This window comes from Microtus oregoni, unplaced genomic scaffold, assembly GCF_018167655.1.
Source record: "Microtus oregoni isolate MIOR12 unplaced genomic scaffold, Mior012 000065F_ref0000479, whole genome shotgun sequence".
NCBI lineage: Eukaryota > Metazoa > Chordata > Mammalia > Rodentia > Cricetidae > Microtus > Microtus oregoni.
In genome coordinates, this window is record NW_024543875.1 from 2,758,022 (window position 1) to 2,779,397 (window position 21,376).

Here is a 21,376-nt window from a genome sequence, read left to right on the forward strand (position 1 = left end):
TTCTGGTATTTCCATCCTTAAGAAAAGGGTACAGACTGAAATATGTGCAGACTGTTTAATGAACATCATACTGTGCCTCTCAACCATCTTCCAGGGCAGGCCTAAGAGTAGATGGCCAACTCATATCAGCCTCCAGGTGTATGTTTTAAGGGTGGTGGTGGGTTTTTCTTTTTATTCTTGTTTGGTGTTAAGAAATAACATGAGATTAGTGGGTAGGGTGGATCCAGGAGGAGCTGGAAAAAAAATAATGTGAATAAAAATAGACAAATGGATAGACAGACAGACAGCAGACAGACAGACTGACTGACAGGTAGGTAGGTAGATGATAGATAGATAGATAGATAGATAGATAGATAGATAGATAGATAGATTGATTGATAGATAATAGAGGAAAAAAAGAAAAATAAAATACTACTGTATTATTTCTTGTAATGGTCTGAAGATTCCAAATCTATGGTATATCAGAGTCAATGAAGACTCACAGAATTTCTACTTCTAGATACTCAGTTCCATTGGGTAACTAGGGATTGACGTAATTGAGTTCTCAGGTGGCCCATATATGCCACCCAAGCAGAGGAGCATATACACTGCAGGTGATTCTAAACCAGAAGCCAATTTGTCATCCAAAATAGGTTTTATAAATAGTAAACTGGAATTTGAAGTCTAAGTATATAAAATAAGTTTAAAGAAGAATAACACCCATGAATTGAAGTCAATTCAAGTATAAAATAAGGATATTGATCATAAACTTTTGAGAGATGTATAATAATGCATGTACTTGTGAGAACGCATGTGTAATGAGCACACATGTACAAATAGATTTATTACATTACCGAAATAAAGAATTGACATTGAATGAGAAGTAACTTGAGAGCCACCAAGATCTGTTTGTTCCAAGGACACGGAAACACTACTAATTTTCCAATGTGTAACTACCCAGTGCTCTATTCTCTGTGCTACTGATACAACTGTCCCTGTTTTCATGTCACGAAAACCACTTCAGTGGAAATCTGCAGTCCATATTATGTTGGTTTGTCACCAGGTTTCCATGCTAATGTTCTTTCTCTGGATCTTTGTTCTCAGTACATGAAATACGCTAACATCTATCATATGGGAGATCCCTTGATTTGGTATCTCTCCTGTCAATGTATTTTTCATCTCCTCTCATAAAAAAAAATGTGTCTATAGAGGGTATCTCCATTTTCTCTTTGTTCATCTATAATCTTTGCTTCTGAACTTTGTGTTTCACAGAAAACCAAATGCTCTCACTTTCAGAACAGCCAGAAGTTTTCTTTCTGAATCTCAGCCACCTGGGAACATTTCAACACTGACTCATCCTCCTCCATCAAATTTGCTTACGTACCTACATTTTACTTTATATCTTTCCTCCCTCCCTCCCTCCCTCGCTCCCTCCCTCCCTCTCTCTCTTCCTTCCTTCCTCTTTCCTACCTCGCTCCCTGCCATTCTTCCTTCCTTTCTCTTTCTTTCCTTCTTTCTTTTTTTTTTTACTTCTCTGATACATACTATGTTTTTTTCTCATTGTGACACTGATAACACAATTCTAACACTAATGGTTGCAACACATTTTCTCATTTTTCCATGTTTCCTTTTTTGTTTTTTGAGACATGGTTTCTCATTAATGATTACCAATTTTTTTCTTATAATTTTTCCATGTTTCCCTTTTCTTGATTTTTGAGACAGGGTTCTCTGTGTAACAGCTCTGGCTGTCCTGGAACTCACTTTGTAGACTGGGCTGGCCCCGAACTCAAGAGATCCACCTGCCTCTCCTTGCTCAGTGCTGAGATTAAAGGTATGCACTGTGAACCTCAATATCCAGACTTCCCTATTTCTTTTTATATTTGCTACTTAAGCAATGTGATAGTCTCTGTGCTAAATACTCCTGAAACATCTACTTCAAGTCTCTGAGTGCTTAAAGGAGTCTCACATCTCACCTGTCCAGGACAGTACTGAAGACCTTATACTGACCTACTTCAGACATTCCTCTCTTCATAAAGGATCTATCTGCTCAAACTCAAAACCTTTAAATTACTGTTTTCTCTTCAATAGTCTCATAAACGATGAAGCAATACATCTTAATCCACTTGTCTCCTGCTCTTTGCTGGAATTACCGTCAAAACTCAGCTGTCTGCATCACAGACTATTACTGTAGGGAATCCTCATGCTTGTCTTGCACATTATAAATAATACCTGAGATGCTGCAGTAGCATCTTCTACTTAAGATGTTTCTGTACATATGTGGCTTAGTTTCCTTTCCTGTTGCTGTGGGTGAATATCACACAAGCGAATTAAGGGGGGGGGGAGTTCTAGTCTACTACACAATCCAAGGTTACAGTCTTTTGACAAAGAAGTCCAGGGGGTAATAACTTGAAATAAGTGGCCACATTGCACACACAATCAGGAAGCAGAGAACAATGAATGTGTGCAGCTCTTCACCTCCTTTCCTCTATTAACAGAGCTGAGCCTCCCAACCAGGGAGTAGCTTCACCCATAGTGATCAGGTCTTCCCACCTCAGCACAATCAATTAAATTCCTTACATACATGCCACTGACTCATCTGCCAGGTGGTTCTAGATCTTTGACAAGTTGGCAATTAGCACTTCCCAACACAAGACTACCCACTGTCAAGACTCAGATACCTCCTTTTAAAGTCTTAACCTTCCACACCTTTTTCCCATAGGACTATGACCATGTTGCAAATGTAAAAATGCATTTATTCCAACTTTACAAGTATCTATAGCCCTGAATTATAACAATTTGAAGATTCAAAAGTCTCTTAACCATGGGTTCTTATAAAATGCAATAAAGCAAGTTTACATACATTGAGAAGATGATGCAGAGGTTAAACTTTCCTACCATAAAAGGGATGAATCAGCAGGACAGTAAGGAGCAATCTGACCAACGCAAGGCCAAAACCAGCAGAGAAAATACCCAATCCAGAAACTCCATGTCTGGTATCTGTACTCATAATCCAATCAGCTGGGTTCTCAAACATCTGGTAGTTTCACTCAAAGAGTAGACACAAACTTGTTCCTAAACTGGCTCGATTCCATGCCTGTAGCTCTCCTTGGTGTATATCCTGAGGTCCTGACGTCTCTATTACCCTAGTGTCTCCCTCGACACAGTGGTATCTCAGGCCTCCTTGAAGGGATGACCATTCCACCACTCACGATCTCAGATGAGTGTCTTCTCACAGAGCATCAGGTTTCCATTTAGTAAATTTAATCTCTAACAGTTAATGGTGTTTCTTGTCTGCAACTCTGTGCAGCTGAGCCCCAGCCAGAATTCTTATTTCCCTCTGAAGGCTACTGCTGTCCACTTTTCTCACAATACTACTCTCTTCCAAGCTCCCACCAAAATATCCTTTTAACCTGTGTCTAAAATGTTTATACTTTTGTCATCAAAGTACCAAATTCTTCCTGAATCACAGCACAAAATATCTCTAATGTCCTAAGAGCCGTGTAGTTAGATTTATGACAATGACTCCACTTTTCATATTCAATTTGTTTTTTTTTAAATTTTCTTTCCCTGTTGCTACATTACAATACTTTCACTAAAGCAATTGAGGAAGAAAAGATTTATTCTGATTCACAAGTCAAGGATACAGTCTGTCATGGCATTGGATTAAAAGTAGTTGGGACTTGAAATAGCTGATGATGTCTCATCTATCTGAGGAAACAAGGGATGATGAGGACATGCTCCGCTCAGCTCTTTTCACTCATAGTCTAGGACCCTAGTCAGTGAATGACACGCCCTGGGAGGGTTAGACCTCTCCACCACCAATCAATACAGTCAAGGAAACTCTCTACATCTTTGTGCAGAGGCCAAGCTCCCAGGTCATCCTCTGTTCTGTCACGATGAATTCATACTAACAGTCACACTTCCCAATCCAAAAATGAAACTGAAACTTGTCTCAGAGCACAAATGTTCTCTCTTTTGTAATTTTTTTGTTCCTTGTTGCCATCTGTATCACAGCCATCCGGGATATTTTTTCTAGTACTCAAAAATACCTGAGCATGTTGCTTCCTTTAATCTTTAACACTTGCTTCTGTTGGCTTTCTTTTTCCCTAAAACTTTCAAATAACTTTTCTTTTAGTATCTTCTGACTCCTCCCAAGTATTAGCTCTGGATGGTGTGAATCCTTGTCTTCACGGAGGAATGTGGCTTTGTCTTTAAACAGAAGATCTCTAAAAACACATCCACGTTTCATTTGCACCGCCCTCCTGTTGAACCTGGGTAGACAAAGCTGGTCTTCTTGTTTCATCCTTCAGTATGCTAAGTTTGTGACACCATCCTCTGACTAACAATATATAGTTCTGTCCTCCAGACACTTGGTTGACATAAAAAACAAGATAAAAAACACACTCCATTTCTGATGAAATTTGTACTTTACTGTCAATCACATCTCCACAGCCCCTGACTAAGCTCACAACAACGAGACAAGATGGCTCCTTGATGCTCTGTTCTTCCTGGACTCCTGACAGTGATTTTTTTTTTTATCAGACATCCCTTACTGTTGTGGCTAAGGCTTCTCATTCAGAATGGTTGTTCATCACCAGCTAGCTATAAGAATTAGTGTTGACTATTAACTTGCAAGGATGGAGAATCATGAATTTAACCTTTGCACGTGTTTGTGAGAGACTTTTTGTTTAGGTTAATTAAGGAAAGGAGATCCACCCTAAATGTGCTTGATAATATTCCATGGGCTGGCATTCTGAACCAAATAAAGAGGAGAGACTGATCTCAACACATCACCAACATGGCTCGCTGGGTTCTTTGCTTCTGACTGTGGAGGTGAGGGTCTGTACCCTCAATCTGTGAGTCAAAATAAGCCCTGCTTTGTTGGTGTCTGTCAGGGATTTCATCACAGCAGTGAGAAAAGCAACCCTGCACCCAACAATTTTGGTTACAGTGAGTGCCATAGGCAAGGTCCAGGGAGGGGGTGGCTCTACAGTTTCATTGTACCTGCTTTAGAAAGGCAAGGAGCAGTGGTTGACTATTAAGCAGGCTTTCATTGTTTTGATAACTCATAAACCTCCAATCACATAGCATTCTCTATTAAGGACAGGAAATCTTAAACTTATGCAGAGAAAGTCCTTAGGGCCCTTAATTTAATCTGTTTTTTTTTTGTTTTGTTTTTTTTTTAATTGAGAAAAGGAAAAAAAAACAAGTTTCCGCCTCCTCCCAGCCTCCCATTTCCCTCCCCCTCCTCCCACCCTTCTCCCCCTCCCCCCACTCCTCTCCCCCTCCCTCTCCAGTCTGAAGAGCAGTCAGGGTTCCCTGCCCTGTGGTAAGTCCTAGGTCCTCCCCCCTCCGTCCATATCTAAGAAGATGAACAACCAAACTGGCTAGGCTCCCACAAAGCCAGCACATTAAGTAGGATCAAAACGCCATGCCATTGTCCTTGGCTTCTCATCACCCCTCATTGTTCGCCATGTTCAGAGAGTCCGGTTTTATCCCATGCTTTTTCAGTCACAGTCCAGCTGGCCTTGGTGAGCTCCCAATAAATCAGCTCCACTGTCTCAGTGGGTGGGTGCACCCCTCGTGGTCCCGACTTCTTTGCTCATGTTCTCCCTCCTTCTGCTCCTCATTGGGACCTTGGGAGCTCAGTCCAGTGCTCCAGTGTGGATCTCTGTCTCTATCACCATCCATCACCAGATGAAGGTTCTATGATGATATGCAAGATATTCGTCAGTATTGCTCTAGGATAGGGTCATTTCAGGTTCCCTATCCTCAGCTGCCCAAGGTACTAACTGGGGATATCGCCTTGGGCTCCTGGGAGACACTCTAGGTTCAAGTCTCTTGCCAACCCTAAGGTGGCTCCCTTAACTAAGATTTGTGCTTCCGTGCTCCCCTATCCAACCTTCCTTTATCCCAATCATCCTTTTTCCCCAATTTCCCCCATCCTCACCTTCTCCCTTTTCTCTCCCCATCTCCCCTTACCCCCATCCTACCCCACCCCCAAGATCCCAATTTTCTCTCCGGCAATTTTGTCTCCTTCCCATAGCCAAGAGGATAACTTGGGTTCACCTTCTTACTTAGCTTCTTTAGGTTCACCAATTGTAAATAAGGGTCACGGAGTCTACAATTGGTGAACCTAAAGAAGCTAATCTCTGTGTTTTGTTGCCTCCCTCTTACAAGGATACCCCTTGCCAATGCCTACAATGTTTGGATAGATAATCATTAGAGTAACTGACCTCCCAATCTGGCTCCTAATCCATATCTGACTTTAGTCTGAGTTAGGAAACTGTGGTTTCTTTTCATTAAATAAGTTTTCAGCTTTAATAAATCTCAAATATTATTTTAATTTAATTTTTATTATAAGAAATTTTGTTTTTTAGTTTTTAAGCATATTCATATTTGAATTTCTTTGAACCCTGCTGATCCAGAGCAATAATGTAATATATATTAAGAAAATGAGTTGGTAAGCAAATTTGTGATTGTATAATTTATAAACTATATTTTATTTATGGATATATTTCTATGTAGTAAAGTTACCAAGTGTTTGCTGTACTCATAAGCAATCTGTTTCAAATATAAGCCATTGACAGAAAATAGGAGAGATTTAACAATAAGCTTTAGCTCATCTTTATGTATGTTTGGTCTACTAAAAGTTTTCACTTTTCAAGACAAATAATTGAATTTGATTTAATTCATTTAAAATCAATATGGAAATATGAAAATATGAATATCACTATGTCACATATCACCATCTTTTGGAATATGTGTGATGTCACTTAGTGTGTTCTGTTTTGAGATAGGAGTTTGTTATTTATCTTTGCCAAAACTGCAACTTTTGATTTTTCTGAGTTCCTGCCTTCCAGGCATCCAGTACTGTCCTGAGTGATTTTGTGTGTTTTATAGAGCAGTTAGGATATAAACTCACTCTAAGGAGCTTGTTTGAGAGTTAGCTGACCACATCTGTTAGCACCAGCTCAGTTTGGACCAGTAAACGTGCATGGGAGCTCCTTACCCAACCCACGAATGCTTCCTCAGCCTTCAATGTTTCCACATTACCTCCAGCTCAGTCTCTGAGACCGGGCTGATCTCCCTCACACAGAGATCTGCAGTCCTTACCTCTGGCTTAAATAGCTACTTCTGACTCTTTCTTTCTTTCTTTTTAGGTGTCATTCCTTATAATTTTACAATTTTCTTTTAAAAAATAAGTTCAATGGAAGAATGGATGAAGAAAGTGTGGAATATCTACACATTAGAGTACTATGCTGCGGTAAAAAACAATGACTTCTCGAATTTTGCATGCAAATGGATGGAAATAGAAAACACTATCCTGAGTGAGGTATCCCAGAGCCAAAAAGATGAACATGGGATGTACTCACTCATAATTGGTTTCTAGCCATAAACAAGGGTCACGGAGTCTACACTTGGTGATCCCAAAGAAGCTAAGTAAGAAGGTGAACCAAAGGAAAAGCATATAGTTGTCCTCTTGGCTATGGGAAGTAGACAAAATTGCCAGGGAGAAAATTGAGATCTTGGGGGTGGGGTGGGATGGGGGTAAGGGGAGATGGGGAGAGAGGGGGGAGAGGGGGAGAATGGGGGGGAGCTTGGGAAAGGGGGAGGATTGGGATGAAGGAAGGTTGGATGGGGGAGCACGGAAGCACGGTTCTTAGTTAAGGGAGCCACCTTAGGGTTGGCAAGAGACTTGAACCTAGAGTGGCTCCCAGATACCCAAGCCGAGGTCCCCAGTTAGTTCCTTGGGCAGCTGAGGATGGGGAACCTGAAATGACCCTATCCTAGAGCAATACTGACAAATATCTTGCATATCATCATAGAACCTTCATCTGGTGATGGATGGAGACAGAGACAGAGACTCACACTGGAGCACTGGACTGAGCTCCCAAGGTCCCAATGAGGAGCAGAAGGAGGGAGAACATGAGCAAAGAAGTCGGGACCACGAGGGGAGCACCCACCCACTGAGACATTGGAGCTGATCTATTGGGAGCTCACCAAGGCCAGCTGGACTGTGACTGAAAAAGCATGGGATAAAACTGGACTCTCTGAACATGGCGAACAATGAGGGCTGATGAGAAGCCAAGGACAATGGCATGGGGTTTTGAACCTACGTAATGTGCTGGCTTTGTGGGAGCCTAGCCAGTTTGGATGTTCACCTTCCTAGAAATGCACGGAGGGGGGAGGACCTAGGACTTACCACAGGGCAGGGAAATCTGACTGCTCTTTGGGCTGGAGAGGGAGGGGGAGAGGAGTGGGGGGAGGGGGAGAAGGGTGGGAGGAGGGGGAGGGAAATGGGAGGCTGGGAGGAGGAGGAAATGAGTAATAATATTAAAAATTAAAAAAAAATAAGTTAATCAGAATTTGAAGCAAAATTTGAAGTCATAGATATGAATTTCATATCTTCCCTATGAAAAGACTTAGTTCAAAATAATGCAGACGACTGAAGACCTCAGGAATGCCGGATTCCTCTAGAACAAAAATGAACTGGAACAAGCACTTTGCATTCTTCTCTCTTTTTGCACACCACTGTCCACCCCTCACTGGGGATGTGATACTCTCCACAGCTGTGGAAGGCTTCTTCGTGGTCGTCACAGGCTTGGATATACTGTGGGTTGACTCACCCTTGAAATGGCACTGCTCCCTCATGGACTAAAGAGCTCAGCCCTTTGGATATAACATTTCTAAAATTTCTTTCCATTTTAAGCTTTTATGTTTTGAAGGTTTTTAGGGAAATGTGAATTTTCTATTTGTCATCTTTTTAGCTTTGCTCCCCCAAGCACAGAAGCCAAAGCAAGACTTCAGGGACGTGATCAGGAACTAATGAAGCATGAAATGAAGAAGGAATGTAATCTGCTGCTGCCTTACAGAACCATGGGTTACTGTGGTCAGGGCTCTTGGAGACCTCACCCAGAAGCCATTGTTGGGGTTTCCCATTGGCTTCTAGGTACCAGTTTATGTACGTGAAAGTAGAGCTGAAGATGATTGTTCAGGCATCTTATCCAGGAGAAGGAAAAATAGAAGAGAATCCATGCTAAACCTAGAGGAGCACAGTGTAGCTACAGCCAGGGTCTGCCAGAGCACAGAGATAGATAGCTGAAGGTAAACATGCTGTCCCGCAAAGATGCTTGGTTCTTTTGAGAAAGGGATTATGTTCACTTCTTTCTTATACAAATATGAAATGCATAGTTACTAAATAGATATAAATTTTATTACATTCGAAAAAATTGCATATTGTGGGGCTGGGAAGATGGTTCAGTATTTAAGAGTGTGGTCTCTCTTGTAGAGAACAAAAGTTAGATTTCCAGAACCCATGCTAGGAAGCTCATAACTGTCTATAACTCTAGAGTCATGGGGATCTGATGCTTCTGGTTCTTAAGGTAATTGCAAGCACATGCACAAACCCATATGCATACACATAACTAATATAAAAAGCTAAAAAATTAAAAATATGCTATTTCAATTATTTCTATCACTAAGTACTCATCTTTCATGTGAAAAAATCATATCTAATTTATGTAATACTAAAGTTTAGGAGAAACATTCAAAAATTAAAGTTGAATAGGTGCAACAAGTTTTGAAATAATTGTTCACAATTGATAAGGACTTATACTACAGTAATTAAATGATCTAATTGTTTAGGATATATAAATAATTACAAGAACACATGCAGTTTTCTGTATGTAGCCTACATGTGCTCTTCTAAGATACCAGATTATGCTGACAACTATTGTCAGCTGAACTATGTCACTATTTTTTCTCTCTCACTATTTATTCCTTGATGGCCTGGAACCTGCTATGTAGACCAAGCTGGCCCTAAACTCACAAAGAACTCTTTCTATCTGATGCCCAAGAGCTGGTGTTAAAGGCTCACATCACTATTCTCACTTAATATCACTATTTTTAATAAATAAGCTGAGGAGTGGCTCTAAAAACCAATTTATGAGAAATGGCTATATTATACAAAAATGGAGAAACCTCATAGATATATATATACACAACCACACACATGTACACTCATACACACAGGGACATGCATACACACACAAACACACAATGCAGACATGCCTGATGTACCTATTGTCTGACAGAGAAAACAGATAGAATCTGCTATCAATTTCTCATTTGTCTACTTGGACAGATAAGTTTGTCAGGTTCTTTAAAACATTGTACTCACATGCAGGACTTAATGAAGAGGGTAACTAAATACTAATAAACTCTAAAAATTAAGGTTGTTAATTTTCTGATAGTCACTCAGGGTCCGGCTATGGGACACTCTGAAAATTGTATCTAAAACATTGATGATAAAAAACAATTAGGACTAGTCAGTCAAAAGTAAAACTTTTAAACAAAAACTGCTAAAAAATTTAAAAGTTGTTATCTAGACAATTTAAACAACAATTTTTGCTACAGTGATTAATTGTGCAGTGATTTTACTTATCAACACTCAAGTATTGAAATTGTACTTAAAATTTAACTAAAGTCGATCACAGGCCTTGACCAAACCTAGACAAAGAACTGTACGCAAATGAGAAATGCCAGAGCTGGAGAAACAATCATCCATAAGAAAGAGCATGATTGGTTATATAACACCTAATGGTCATCTTTGAAAACACATAAATGCATACAGGTAACTTAATATAGACTAAATGAGTAATTGTGTGTATTTAATAATATATATAACATATACATTATGTAATATTTGTGTATATATATATATACATATATCAACAACTAAAGAGGAAGAGATGAGCTTGAACAAAAGCAAGAGGAGCAAATACATAGGAAATTTGGAGGAAGGAAAGGGAATGGCAAATAATGTAACTATATTATAATCTCAAAAAATAAAAATAAATTAAACAAAAAGATAATCTATTTTTTATTAACCACTGTGTTTAATTAGGTTGGCTGGAATGAAGATTTGATTGTGGTTATTTACTTGTGCTAGGACAACTTACCTATGACTATGCCATTGACACCTTTAATCCTGCAGGCATTAACTACAGTTCTCATGAGCCGTCCTCCACACAAGACAGGCAATGAACAGACCCAGACCTGGGTAAGTAATTGCCAGTGACGTGAGTTCATGAGTGCACAATCATGTCCAGAAGGTAGGGTTTCACTTTTTCACCATGCTCCTTCTCAAAACCCATGAGAACGCAGCATATGGTCACTTAGCAAGTCCTTCTGAGCCTGTTGGCCAGTAACTTGAATGTACTCCAGGTTTGGTTGCAAATATTGCACCAACAATGAAGACTCCTCCCTAGACGGGCAACTTCTACAGAAGAGGGCCTGCCTAAGACAGGGAAGGGGTCTCCCAAAGACGGGTAGAGGTTTACTCTTCTGAGATGACCTAAGACAGGAGGGTCTTCTGTTTTATAAAAAATTTAGGTGTGGGGGGGAGATGTTGGGACCAATTGGAGTCCTGGCCTTCAGCTGCTCTTCCCTGCTAGAGCCTTCAAATTTAAGTTACTAAAAGCTGTGCCTTCCCTAGAGGATCAGAGGATGGGATTTTCACCTGTTGGCCATTGACTGCTGGGTATTTAAGCCTCTAAAAAAAAAAAAAGGGTTTTGTACTAGTGATTGAAGGTCCGTGTGTCTGTCTGCCTCTCTGTGTGTTTCCTCAAACTCGGCTCATGAACTGTATTATAGCGAATGGTACAATGCACTTGGGCTCTTACATTCTTTTTTTTTTTTTTTGTAATGTTCCTAGAGACTTGGACAGGGAAAGAAAAAATTAAGGAGCAAAAAAAAAGCCACATATACTGTTGGCGGAGGCTGCCCATTCATTCCTGGACACTGAGACTTGAAATAATCACACAGAAACTATATTATTTGCAATACTGTTTGGTCAATAGCATAAGTTCTGGCTCTTACATCTTAAATTAACCCATTTCAGAAGTCAGGGAAGAGCATAGAGAAAGTCAGTTCTATTCTTCCATAATGTGATTTCTGTTTCCTTTTTAAAGAAAATAGTTCATGGGTTATGAAAAAATAAAAACCATGGAGCGAGAGAGAAAAAGTATATATCAAAGAAGCAGAAGTGAGGGAGTGATTCAAGTAAAAACCCTCATTCAAAATAAAATGAAATTAGACAAATAGACCAATGATATAGAAGTTAGAAAACCTAAGACCTGACATTATGTCTTATTGTACCTGGTTGTAGAATATTATTTTAGATTATTTTATCAATAAATTTGTGTTATTTTTATATAATAAAAATTAACCCATTTATTAATCTGTGTATCACCACATGGCTATGGCTTACCGGGTAAAGTTCCATCCAGTGTCTATCTCCAGGCAGGGTTTCATGGTTTCTTTCTGACTCTGCCTGCTCTCTCTATATATTTCTTTCAGCCTGGCTTTATTCTGTCCCACCTGGTCTCACAGTCATTAAGTCCCAAAGAAGCACACAGAAGTCTACATTAATTATAAACTGGTTGGCCTATTAGCTCAGGATTCTTATTAATTCTTTCTTACATTATATATTGTTGCAAAGAAAAAGAGCCACTTCTTTATCCCAGCTACCCAGCTAGCTTAGCCCAGAAATAACCACATAGAAATTGTATTAATTAAATCACTGCTAGGCCCATAGTTCTAGCCTCTTATTGGCTAACTCTCAAATCTTGATTTAATCCATTTCTTTTAATCTGTATATTGCCACATGGTAGTAGCTTACCAGGAAAGATTCAGCATGTCTGTCTCTGACAGCTCCATGGCCGCTCTTCCTGACTCTGCTTTCTTCCTCCCAGAATTCAGTTCTGTCTTCTCTGCCTACTTAAGTTCTGCCCTATCAGGCCAAAGCAATTTTCTCTATTTTTTAACCAATACAAGCAACACATAGAGGGGACACCCACATCAGTACATTAATCCATTATTCTTGTATGTGCTAGCTACCAGGCTTGGTATCTTATAACATTGAGGCTCTCTCATCCTGCTTCCTCTGTGGCTGGGTGACGACTGCAGACTGACTCTTTTCTCTTCCCAGAATTCTCCTGTTCTTGTTGCCCCACTTCTACTTCCTGCCTGGTCACCCCACCTATACTTCCTGCTGGTCTATTGGCCATTCATCATTTTATTAAAAAAAAATACAAGTGACAGGATAAAAGACCATTGTCCCACAGCACCAGATGCTGGATCTACCTCTCTTGGTTTTTCAATATAGTGGAAGTGTGTTTACTCCCAGGTCTTGGACTGCTGGATGGGAGTCATGCTCACAACCTCAACTCTGGAAATCACCATGCAACACATAAATTCTTTTTTGTTTGAGTAAAAGCTAAGTCTGCCATGCAGCATGCTGCACAGCCTGGAAATGTCTCTGTGTGGCAGCAGGAATCTTCCATGCTTCCTGCCTTTGCACGTCTAGTAGGCCTGATCTAACTGCTTGCCTAGTCAGGGGTGCTGAGTGGCAGACATGTTCTCAGCTACTTTTCTCCTAACTCTGAGCAGGTATACAAACACCCAGACCCAAAGTGCGTGGTTGGCCATGAGGGTTAGTCCCAAATATATGGGCATCATTTTGTAGATGGAGACTCTTCATTCATTTTCCAGCTCCCCAGACCCGAATAATGACACAGAATCTATATTAATTACAACACTGTTTGGCCTATTAGCTCAGGATTCTTATTAACTGACTCTTACATCTTAGATCAACCCATTTCTATTAATTTGTGTATTAGTAAGAGGCTGTGGCTTACCTGGTAAAGTTCTGTACTGCTATATTTCTCCTTCAGCAGGTATAGGGAATCTCCCTGACTCCACCTATGATCTCTATACATCTCTTTCAGACTGGCTATGTTCTGCCCTGCCATAGACCAAAGGAGCTTTATTCACTAAGCAATAAAAGCAACACACATACAGAAGGATATCACATAAAAAACTTGGGGAATATAAAGTTAGGAATACAGAAATAAAAATATCAGACAAAAATTAGAATAATTGTAATATTTCTAGAAAAAAATAATTTCCCCAAGATATTACACAAAGCCAAGTAAGTTTCCAAAACTCTATAATACTTAGTTTGCTCCAACTCTTTATTACTAAAAATTAGATGTTTCTTTGGCCATGGAGCAGAAGGAAGGTGGGTGTCAGAATTTTGTGTCTCATAATACTCCTGTCCTTTAGGTTGTACACATCAGAACTAATTAAACACTCATTAGAAAGGTCAGTTGCTGGCACAGCTTCCAAGTTCTCCCCATTCCTGATATTCTGAAAGAACACAGAAGCCCATTTCTGAACTCATATCTTTATCCAAATACTGGAATTCTTTAATAAATTAATCTCATCTTAGTCAAGAAATTAACTATCAAATTTTATGGTTACTTCCTCTCTATTAAAATGCCATTTCAGAGTGGAGATATTTTCCTAATTATCTTGTCTAGAGGTCAAGAAAAGATTTCTGCTGTGGTTGTTCTTTCCTTCACTGTCATGGTGGTGCTGGGAGTGACAATAGCCCTGTCTACTGCTCACAACCACTACTCAATAAAAACGCAGCCCTGACATGATAATGTAATTCAATGGGGAGATTGTTAAGTAATTTTAATCAATTAATTCCATCAGTCTTGCTGAACTTGTCTTTGTTCTGAATCAGTTGAGCAGAGAATCTTCTCAGTGTTGTTTCCCAAATTCTAAGACAAAAAGGTTCTCAATAGCTCAGCCTGCATTCCATAATAATTAATCTCAGCACAGCCAGTTGTGCGCTGGACTGTTTACCCTTTCACAGGGTGTCTCGGGCTCCCTCTGTGGTCTAGATGGCACTGGGTGTTCTCCACATTCTCTCCAGGACTCCCAGAGCCTTCAATTCAAGGTTCTGTTAACCACCATGGACCACAGTGCTCTCCATCGTCCCGGTGATTCACGATACTCTTTTCCTAACTCCTCTGGCCCCCTGTTGTCTCATATCCCATGTGCTCATTTCTAACCCAGATTTCTTCAAGCATTTTATCTTCTATGATATCCACCTAGTCCCATACATGGGGGTCTATGAAAATAGGACTTTATTTTAATTCTGCATTGTTTTTCCAGTACCTGTATCAGGGAGTTTATAACCATCTGTAACTCCAAGAGGACGTAACACCTTCTGGTCATTGAGGACTCTAGCACTCAAGTGCACATGCATACAGAAAAGCATGAACACACATGAATTTAAAAATCAAATACCTTAAAATATATGAATAAAATAATAAAATAAATTTAATTATTGTTTCACGCTATCATTTTGCTTTGTCTAAAGATTATAACCTTACAATAATGGCATAAAAATAAACCAATAAGGTGAATGGAACAAAGGCTCCTGAATAGGTAAAATGTCAAAAAGGTGAAGACGAACAGAGAAAATGTACTGGAGAGGGAAAAGTCAAGTTTTGGGGAAAGACTTTCAGCCAATAAAGAAATGTCAAGCCCTAGGAAATTGTTCTTGATCATAAGTAATAGCAGCCTTCAGAAGGTGGTCAGAATCATCCTAACAGGGAAGGAATTAAGAATTTTATTTTTTTAAATATAACAAACATTTTCGTAGAGAAGATACAAGAGCAGCAATTGCAATATTATCAAATATATATCAAATGAGACAAGACATTAAAACCTCCACTTTAGAAGTTTCCTTTGCTGTGTGTGATTTGAGACAAACATGTAACCATGTTGCAGTTGTCAGTTGTAGAGACTTAAATGTGTACGTTCTCCCTCAAATAGTATTTGATGAAATTCAATATATATTTCTGGTTGAAATAAATATGTAATTAAAACAGGAAGAGGAGAGACAGACCGATTCACAAATGAGGTCACATCCTCCAAAAGAAGCTGCCACAATGGTGCTTTGTAGAGAAAAGCATGCAACATCCTTTTAACGTTTTTGAAAATTACCCATTTTCCTGCTATTATTTCTGTTATTGTTCATGTGTAACAATAAAATGACAATACATATTAATAAAATTATGTAATTTTTATTATTCAGGCATTATGCTCTGGATTCATTCAGCAGGAGTCAGAGCAGTGTGCGTTGCCGATGCCAAGAATCTCCCAGTAAAGAAAGGAAAAAGTCCCTGCCTTGTGAAGTTCTTAGGGGTCCCTGGGCAGTTTTTACGGAATGGCTGCATTTTCCAGGTGAATAGATATACTTCAAGTGGCTAATTAATTATCAGTGTTACTCAGTGAGTGGCAAGATGGGTTCAAACCTAAGGCTATTTAGCTCTGAAATCTAATCTTAACATTTGTCCTCTTTATTTCTAATCTTTACAGATTTTAGTCAATTCTGTGTAAAGAATCACATATACAAACCTTGCAAAGATCCATTGAGGAGAGAGGTATTTCTTTGAAATCTTCCCATGAATACCAAACCTTAACCCAGGCTTCCTAAGTATGACTAAACAGGAAGTTAAGAAAAACAGTTTCAAAGGATAGTGTCTCCAGGAAACAGTCCCATTTTTAAAAGCTGCATCTTATAAGGTGTCTTCTAGATAGAGAGCTCTGGCAATGGGCACAGTTTTAGAACACAGTGACAGGCTTCTTCCTTGGGAGAAATAAGCTATCCAGCTGGGAGAAAAAAAGATATATCCGATTCTTTGCTCCTTCCTCCTGTACCCTGGAACCAGATTCTGTTGCTGCAGAGGCTGACGTGAACTTTGGCCTTAGAGAAACATCTAGGCCTATGGTAACCAAAGGACACTCTCCCCAGTGACACAGCATCTCCTCCAGCTGTTGTGTTGTGGGGGCCTTTCATCTAGCTTGAACTTAGGAGATAGAATAGTCTTTGGCATACAACACAGAGTTCCCACACAGAGGCCAGAAACTGGAAGCAGAGACAAGCTTCATGCTAGGCTTTTCCTTGGGTTGTTGTGGTTCACTGTGGGAATATTTATGGACAGAGCTGAGGACAGAATTCTCTTCTTGCTGGAGTCATCTGTAGACATTTTCATGATGTCATCACATTTATTTATAAACACTTGAGTGTTCATGCTCAGACACTTGTACATTTTGTATAAGGAAGTATTTCACTTGATCTGAATTGGAAACAAGATCATCTTATGAACCAAAAACTGTGCTAACAGAGCAGTTTGCCTACATCCATGCTGCTTAATAATTATAATTGCTTTCTATTGCCTGGATAATAAATTTCTGCACACTCATTTTGATATTTATGGAAATTCCAAATTTGGTTCTGAGTTATTTTTATTTTCATTTTTAAGCTGCCAGTTTATCAGCCATACAGCTTAATTTTTTGCTCTGCTACGTCTGGTGTGTACTAAATGATTTCCTTTGATTAAATGGTTATTTTGATGAGCGTGGTCCCTCCTCTTTTCTTTTCATCTTATTTTTTATGTTTTGGGACTTGGCACAGGCGTCATATATTCTAACTAGCTTTGCTCTCTTTTCCTTGAATGATAATTTTATTCATTTTATACCTACAGTATCATACAGTTTGCATGCCTCATTACCTTATATATACTGTGGGATTTTGGAGATCAGGAGCACAGTAATAAATCTGCTCAGGTTTCAGTCATGTAGGATGGACAGTGCCTTTAGTGTACAATATACTGTGTAATGTTTTGCTTAACAATGTTCCTGAGCACACATGCTACTAAGGAAAATGTGACACTGAAAAATACAAATAGAGAAGAATATGTTACGAAATGCCCAATAGTCACAAGGGCATTTATCCAAAGCAAACTCATGGTGGTGTTATCTGTATCTAATTTTTTTTTAAAAAAATGAAGTTTTTATTCATTTGAATGAATAGGATATTCACAGAGAATTCAGCTTTTTAAAAAATCAAATCCTTTAGATGAAATATCAAAAAATAAATAAATAAATGTTACTGGTCCAGAAGGTGAGTGCGTCTTAACAGTCTGCGCTGCCAAGAAGAACGCAGTGTCTTCACAGAGCGCTTACCAAGCGTGCCCTTCACGTAATTAGGCATCTGCGAACACCTTATGGTTGAAGAATTAAGCAAAAAAACAACTTCTCGGTCTTTCAGAAAATACACCCACAACTTCCAAAGAAAAAACCATCTATGTCTGAAAGTTCTAAGACTGAGGTAGTAATAAAATTTACTTCTCATATTTAATCACCAATGATTGATGTTTCTGTGCAGAATCAGAGGCTCTTGCAATCAGTTGCCTTCCCCATAACACTTGGCAAACACCTAGCATCTCTCTCAATATGAAAACGAACACTTTAAATTCACTAACAGTGAGATGAAAAGTAAAATTTTGTTGCAAATACTGCAATATATGTTGGAGTTGTTGTGAACCCAATCAATTTTCACAGTCACGCTCTTACTAGTGTATTACATATTACAATATAAGACAATATTCATTGGTTATAGTGTATATAACAAAGTGTTAAATCTTTTGCTTGAAAACCTACCCACCAGAGAAAATGTAGTAAATCTTAAAACTAGCTGGTCTCAGTGATCTGTACATGGACTAAGTGTGTGATTAATAAAAAAGTCATTCATCTAAGCGTTGTAATAGTTTACTACAGAGATAATGAAATATTTGCTAATATTGTGTTCTATGTTATGAACAGGGTCTGTCACCCAGGCTCAGTTTAAAGGACATGGAAGAGCCTTCAGCCCTATGAACTAGTGATCATGGTACTGGAAGGTATTTTGTATGCAAGACATTGACTAAGGTAACCACGCACCTAACCGCATACTCTCCACTTTATCATGATGACTTGTCTGAAAGACATGCTAGTGCCATAGTGGCACAAACATTGTGGGACAAACCAACCAATATTTGATTGGTTTTATGGCCCACTCCATGAGATGGAACCCACACCTGACAATGAAAGGTTGGTCAAGAATTTGAGACTTGCTAGGACCTAGTGGAGAACCAAATACTACTGTTTTAATGAAAGAAATTAGCCATATGACGATTCCTAAAAATATTATGCTATAAGAAAGATTGTAAGAGCCAGAGGGCACGAGGGACACCAAGGACACAAGGGACACAAGGGACACGAGGCTTCCAAATACGGTGGAGCCAATGCACGTAACTACTCACAGAGACTGCAGCAGCACATTGGCAAGCATGGGTGTAAGGCAGTAGGGTCCCCTTGTTGAGAACGGAAGTGGACATAGCCCTCATATATAACTCAAAAACTATATTTCCAATTGATAGCTGCTCATAAATGAAAAATTCTTCCTTTCCAACAGCATCTCACTGGGAATATAAACCACTCTTCAGGCCAGGCCCCATGCTGAGCAGTAGATGGTCAAAACATACTCAATGGTGTTTTGAAATTCTTTGTCTCGTAACATTTTGTCTGGACTTTTTTTTTACTTTAACCCTTTTAGATCTTTTGTGTATGCATTATAGCTTCTGATTTTCTGATTTGATGGAATTTCTGCATTTAGGAATGTGTGCGTCTCTACATTCATATGTTTGTTTGTTTCTTCTGTTCTATTTATTTGATTCTTTTTCTTCTCTTTACTTGTTTGTTTTGTCCTATTCTGTTTGTGTTTGTTCTGTTTTATTTTATTGTTGTTTTTTTGATGCCTGTTTGTTTTCTAAAAAGAGACAGAAAGGGTGTAGATTTGGATCAAAAGGGAGATAGAAAAGATTTCAGGTGATTTGGGGAAGGGGAAAGCATAATCCAAATGTATTGTATGGGGAAAATCCATTTTAAGTAAAAGAAAAACCTGGAAGAAAAAGAAAGTGTGTACTGCATGTAGTTGTTTACTTGCACTATACAGAATACCAAGTTCAGTATTTCACAGTGATTTTTCTCTTTTTTTTTTATAACAGTCTCTTAAGAGTTTATTATGTACAGCCTTTTGGGAAACAGGCAAGGAGCTGAGGAGGACCAAGATGAGCCTAGAGCCTTGGAGGGCATATTTCCCAGGGAGGGGGCCCCTGAAAGGGAAACCAGACGATCCAGGGAGACTCTATGAACAGCATACAAACAAACAGGTGTGTGGTAACTCCTCCGGGGAATAGGACCCACACCTCGGTGGAACTACTGCCATAATGCTGTGCGAGGATCAAAGCAGACCTCGCATCCCTGGAGGAGGAGGCCGCATCCCAGGAGGAGGCATGCCCATTGGAGTTCCTCGGCCAGGAGGGATCCCCATTGGGGGACCCATAGGAGGCCGCATGCCAGGAGGAGGGCCCATCATACCTGGAGGAGGCGCCCCTTGGCCGGTAGGTGGAGGAGGTGGGTACTGAGTTGAGGCTCCTGCAATACTGGCTGTGGCTGCAGCTGCAGCAGTCACAACAGTGCCTCTTCCTGTGTGATGGTCCTCCAACCCCGAGGACTGGTCCAGCAAGTCCTGCAGAAGCCAGGGGCATGGGAACACCAGCCAGGATTCCTCTACCATCAGCTCTGCCAAAACCTGGCCCCCCAACAGCTCCAGCAAGTGGCTCTCGGGGAATACCAGTATGTTTGGGAGACCAGGTTCTCTCCTCGAAGCAACACCAGATGGAGAACTCGCTTCTCTTCCCTTTCTGCTTGTTTGGCTTGATCTTCCTGAATTCATCACAGTCACAGAGGATCAAGTTCATATGCTTGTCAAAAGCCTTGAAGGTCCCGATGAAGATCTAGCCATCTTGCAGGATGCATCTCATCCTGTAGTCAATGTGCTGCGGCATCTTGCTGCTTTTACTTACAGTCATGGTGGCGGCTCCGATGGCTCAGATTCCCGCCTAAGCTAAGATTTGTGAGCTGGTTGGGGCCCTAAAGAAAGCCTGCTACACAGCTCTCCACATATTATTTTGGCATTTGAGGTGTAAAAAGAAGACATACAAAAAAAAAAAAAAAAACCAGAAAGAATGATATTGGAAGGAAGAATTTCTTAATCTTAAATCATGCTTAGGATTCTGGAAAATTCTTAAACTATCTCTCTTAGTATTGTTCACCATAAGATTACATAGAATTGGGGAAATAAAGAAGAAATTCTATAAAAAAATGAACAGAATGAAGGCTGTCTCTTAAGGGCAAACAGAGTCTCTGAGAACTCTGTATATTGAGTCTCTGAGAACATATATTTTGTAGCATAATTTATAATTCATGAACGTGTTATGCCTCTCTATTTACTTATTTTCATTGGTTCTAGCCATCTGCATGGAAAATTTTCCCGTATATAACCCTGTCGACTTAGTTCAGGTTCTGTTGTGCTGATAAAACACCATGACCTAAAGCAACCTGGAAATGAAAGTATTTATTCCACATTATGCTCCCAGGAAATCCACTCTCATTCACTGAAGGAAGTCAGGACAAGAACTGGAACAGAACAGGAAGGTGGAAGTCGGATCAGAAACAGACCGTGGAGCAACACATTTTCCTCACTTGCTCACTGTGCCTTGCTTAGCCAGCTTTCCTGTTCTCCCCAGGATCAATGCCCAGATATGGCACAGACAGCCATGGTCTGCCCTCCACCCGCAAGTAAGTC

The 21,376-nt window shown here is 39.7% G+C and overlaps 1 pseudogene; it reads right to left on the reverse strand.

The window, feature by feature from the left end:
* Nucleotides 1–19,783: 19,783 nt before the first annotated feature.
* LOC121440168 lies at nucleotides 19,784–20,600 on the reverse strand (annotated as a pseudogene).
* Nucleotides 20,601–21,376: the final 776 nt, after the last annotated feature.